This window comes from Chrysemys picta, unplaced genomic scaffold, assembly GCF_011386835.1.
Source record: "Chrysemys picta bellii isolate R12L10 unplaced genomic scaffold, ASM1138683v2 scaf761, whole genome shotgun sequence".
Lineage (NCBI taxonomy): Eukaryota > Metazoa > Chordata > Testudines > Emydidae > Chrysemys > Chrysemys picta.
The window spans coordinates 1-5000 of NW_027053468.1; the positions used below are offsets into that span (position 1 = coordinate 1).

The 5000-nt window shown below is 68.7% G+C and overlaps 1 non-coding gene across 1 annotated transcript; it reads right to left on the reverse strand.

Moving 5' to 3' along the window:
* Positions 1 to 553: 553 nt before the first annotated feature.
* LOC135979306 (5S ribosomal RNA) lies at positions 554 to 675 on the reverse strand. Its single transcript, XR_010596639.1, has one exon. It is a non-coding gene; the product is annotated as a 5S ribosomal RNA (ribosomal RNA).
* Positions 676 to 5000: the final 4325 nt, after the last annotated feature.

A 5000-nucleotide genomic window follows, 5' to 3' on the forward strand; every position in this document is an offset into this window, starting at 1 on the left:
GGCTTTGGGGTCCGTGGGTCCCCGCTGGAGGAAGCCGCTGGGCGCTGGACACCCGCCGTCCGTCCCGCCTGGCCAGGCCTGGCCTGGGTGGCCGCGGGGGGATTCGGGGCGGTCCCGCGGGCCGGCGGCCGGGCGCAGGGGGTCCGAGCGAGTCCGTCCCAGGCCCGGGGCCTCCCCCTGCGGCTTTGGGGTCCGTGGGTCCCCGCTGGAGGAAGCCGCTGGGCGCTGGACACCCGCCGTCCGTCCCGCCTGGCCAGGCCTGGCCTGGGTGGCCGCGGGGGGGGATTCGGGGCGGACCTGCGGGCCGGCGGCCGGGAGGGTCCGGGCCAGTCCGCCCCATGCCCGGCGTCTCCCCCAGCGGCTTCGGTGGCCCCGGGGGGGGTCCTCCGCGGAGGAAGCCGGGTGGGTGGGGAGCCGGACCCCAGGCGCCCAGACCCGTGACCTGCGGCCGCGACCTCCGACTCGGCAGGAGCGACGAGGGGCTTTCCGGCCCGTCCCCCCCTCTCCTTCCCCCCCAGAAAAGGAGAGAGAGCTGACTCGGACCGGGAAAAGCTGCCTACGGCACCTGGGATTCCCAGGCGGTCACCCATCATCCAAGTACTAGCCAGGCCCGGGACGGTTTACCTTCCGAGATCGGACGGGATCGGGGGCGTTCGGTCCGGTATGGCCGTAGGCACCCGGCCCCGCGCCTCCTCGCCCGCTTTCCCCTGCCGACGCCCGGGCCTGCCGCACGGTGAGCCCCGGTCGGACTGCCCCCCCCCCTGCGGCAGGGCCCCCGTCTCTCGCGGGCCCGGTCCTTTTTTCCTTTTCGAGCTCCGGGGCCCGGGCTGGCCGCCAGAGCCCCTCCGCCCGCCCTCCCCGGCGTCGGGGAAAATACTGTCCCGGACTTCCAGTGCGCCCGATCCTGTCAGCCGGGGGGGTGGGGAGGGGCAGTCCCTCGCTGCGGCCGGGGAGGGTGAGCCCAGGGCGGCTTGCCTGCCGTGCGAGGCCCCTCTCGGCCACCAGGTCAACCCCGAGTCGAAAGGGCTGAAAAATTTTCAGAGTCCCCTCCCGGGCACCAGGTCAACCCGTGGAATCGGACGGGTTCACCTGCTGGCCGGTTCGCTTCCCGGCCACCAGGTCAACCCCTAGGTTGCCGACCGGCCTACCCAGTGGCCGGTTTGCTTTCCGGCCACCAGGTCAACCCCTAGGGGTTTTAACGGGGGCACGCCCGGTGGCCTCTTTCCCGTCCGGTCACCAGGTCAACCCGGATCTCCCTCCTTCCCTGGGCGTCCCCTCCTCGGAGGCGTCAGGTTCCATTTCCCCCCCCCCCCCAGACTTCCAGGGGCCCGATCCAGTCGGCCGGGAGGCAGTCCCTCGCTGCGGCCGGGGAGGGTGAGCCCAGGGCGGCCTGGTCCATGTCTCTAGTGGGCCCGATCCTTTTTTTTTTTTTCGAGCTCCGGGGCCAGGCCCGCCCGGGCAGCCCTCCTCGGAGGCGTGGGGCGATTCCCCCCCCCCCCCCAGACTTCCAGGGGCCCGATCCTGTCGGCCGGGAGGCAGTCCCTCGCTGCGGCCGGGGAGGGTCAGCCCAGGGCGGCTTGCCTGCCGTGCGAGTCCCCTCTCGGCCACCAGGTCAACCGCGAGTCGAAAGGGCTGAAAAATTTTCAGAGTCCCCTCCCGGGCACCAGGTCAACCCGTGGAATCGAACGGGTTCACCTGCTGGCCGGTTCGCTTCCCGGCCACCAGGTCAACCCGTGGAATCGGACGGGTTCACCGGCTGGCCGGTTCGCTTTCCGGCCACCAGGTCAACCCCTAGGTTTTAAGGGGGGGACGCCCGGTGGCCTCTTTCCCGTCCGGTCACCAGGTCAACCCGGATCTCCCTCCTTCCCTGGGCGCCCCCTCCTCGGAGGCGTCAGGTTCCATTCTTTTTTCCAGACTTCCAGGGGCCCGATCCAGTCGGCCGGGTGGCAGTCCCTCGCTGCGGCCGGGGAGGGTGAGCCCAGGGCGGCTTGCCTGCCGTGCGAGTCCCCTCTCGGCCACCAGGTCAACCCCGAGTCGAAAGGGCTGAAAAATTTTCAGAGTCCCCTCCCGGGCACCAGGTCAACCCGTGGAATCGAACGGGTTCACCTGCTGGCCGGTTCGCTTCCCGGCCACCAGGTCAACCCGTGGAATCGGACGGGTTCACCGGCTGGCCGGTTCGCTTTCCGGCCACCAGGTCAACCCCTAGGTTTTAAGGGGGGGGGGACGCCCGGTGGCCTCTTTCCCGTCCGGTCAGCAGGTCAACCCGGATCTCCCTCCTTCCCTGGGTGCCCCCTCCTCGGAGGCGTCAGGTTCCATTCTTTTTTCCAGACTTCCAGGGGCCCGATCCAGTCGGCCGGGTGGCAGTCCCTCGCTGCGGCCGGGGAGGGTGAGCCCAGGGCGGCTTGCCTGCCGTGCGAGTCCCCTCTCGGCCACCAGGTCAACCCCGAGTCGAAAGGGCTGAAAAATTTTCAGAGTCCCCTCCCGGGCACCAGGTCAACCCGTGGAATCGAACGGGTTCACCTGCTGGCCGGTTCGCTTCCCGGGCACCAGGTCAACCCGTGGAATCGAACGGGTTCACCTGCTGGCCGGTTCGCTTCCCGGGCACCAGGTCAACCCGTGGAATCGAACGGGTTCACCTGCTGGCCGGTTCGCTTCCCGGGCACCAGGTCAACCCGTGGAATCGAACGGGTTCACCTGCTGGCCGGTTCGCTTTCCGGCCACCAGGTCAACCCCTAGGTTTTAAGGGGGGGGGGACGCCCGGTGGCCTCTTTCCCGTCCGGTCAGCAGGTCAACCCGGATCTCCCTCCTTCCCTGGGCGCCCCCTCCTCGGAGGCGTCAGGTTCCATTCTTTTTTCCAGACTTCCAGGGGCCCGATCCAGTCGACCGGGAGGCAGTCCCTCGCTGCGGCCGGGGAGGGTGAGCCCAGGGCGGCTTGCCTGCCGTGCGAGTCCCCTCTCGGCCACCAGGTCAACCCCGAGTCGAAAGGGCTGAAAAATTTTCAGAGTCCCCTCCCGGGCACCAGGTCAACCCGTGGAATCGAACGGGTTCACCTGCTGGCCGGTTCGCTTCCCGGGCACCAGGTCAACCCGTGGAATCGAACGGGTTCACCTGCTGGCCGGTTCGCTTCCCGGGCACCAGGTCAACCCGTGGAATCGAACGGGTTCACCTGCTGGCCGGTTCGCTTTCCGGCCACCAGGTCAACCCCTAGGTTTTAAGGGGGGGGACGCCCGGTGGCCTCTTTCCCGTCCGGTCAGCAGGTCAACCCGGATCTCCCTCCTTCCCTGGGCGCCCCCTCCTCGGAGGCGTCAGGTTCCATTCTTTTTTCCAGACTTCCAGGGGCCCGATCCAGTCGGCCGGGTGGCAGTCCCTCGCTGCGGCCGGGGAGGGTGAGCCCAGGGCGGCTTGCCTGCCGTGCGAGTCCCCTCTCGGCCACCAGGTCAACCCCGAGTCGAAAGGGCTGAAAAATTTTCAGAGTCCCCTCCCGGGCACCAGGTCAACCCGTGGAATCGAACGGGTTCACCTGCTGGCCGGTTCGCTTCCCGGGCACCAGGTCAACCCGTGGAATCGAACGGGTTCACCTGCTGGCCGGTTCGCTTCCCGGGCACCAGGTCAACCCGTGGAATCGAACGGGTTCACCTGCTGGCCGGTTCGCTTCCCGGGCACCAGGTCAACCCGTGGAATCGAAAGGGTTCACCTGCTGGCCGGTTCGCTTTCCGGCCACCAGGTCAACCCCTAGGTTTTAAGGGGGGGGACGCCCGGTGGCCTCTTTCCCGTCCGGTCAGCAGGTCAACCCGGATCTCCCTCCTTCCCTGGGCGCCCCCTCCTCGGAGGCGTCAGGTTCCATTCTTCTTTTTCCAGACTTCCAGGGGCCCGATCCAGTCGACCGGGAGGCAGTCCCTCGCTGCGGCCGGGGAAGGTGAGCCCAGGGCGGCCTGGTCCATGTCTCTAGTGGGCCCGATCCTTTTTTTTTTTCCGAGCTCCGGGGCCAGGCCCGCCCGGGCAGCCCTCCTCGGGGGCGTGGGGCGATTTCCCCCCCCCCCACCCCCAGACTTCCAGGGGCCCGATCCTGTCGGCCGGGAGGCAGTCCCTCGCTGCGGCCGGGGAGGGTCAGCCCAGGGCGGCCTGCTTGGCGGCCGGGTCCATGTCTCTAGTGGGCCCGATCCTTTTTTTCCCTTTTCCGGCTCCGGGGCCCGGGGTGCCCGGGTAGCCCTCCGCGGTGGCGTCGGCCAATTTTTTTTAAAATCAGACTTCCGTGGGCCCGATCCTGACGGCCGGGAGGCAGTCCCTCGCCGCGTCCGGGGACGGCGAGACGCTCGGCCACCGGGTCAACCCGGAGGAAGCGGGCTGGGGGAAGAAAAAAAAAAAAAAAAGTTTTCCAAGTCCGAAAAATTTTCAAAGTCCCCTCTCGGCCACCAGGTCAACCCCTTTGGAGCGAATGGGTTGACCTGACGGCCGGTCGTCTCGCGGATGTCCGGAAGGGGTCGCCCCACGCCGTCTCGGCCGACCGAGGGAACCACGAGGTGGCGCCCAGTTCCAGTTTCGTACCGCCGAAGGCGGGGCTTTGGCTTTTTCGACCTGCCTTTCGAGGATTGTGTGAGGAGATTTCTGAGGACAGGTTTTTCAGAGCCTGTGAGAACCGGAGCTCAGCCTAGGGGATCAATCCGAGTATTGTACCCGACCCTGCCCGGCGTGGGAGGGGGGGAGCGGGCCCGTTTGAGGGCGGAGGCCAGCACCCGGCCCTCCGCCGAGACGGCCCGCTTTGCCCGGCTCTTAGCTCACGGGCCCCGCAGCGGCCGGGAGCCGAGCTCCGAGTGTCGGCGCCCCCCGGAGGGAGGGGGGGCCCGCTCCTCTCGCGCCCGCCGATCGATGTGGCGCTGACGTTCGCGACGGGAAGGGCCCTTCGCGGGCCGGCACCCCAACCGCGGGGCCGTCCGGTGTTCAGGCGGATGGGGACCCTCTTCCTTTTCGCGTGCACGGATCCAGGGACCGATGGGGACTTC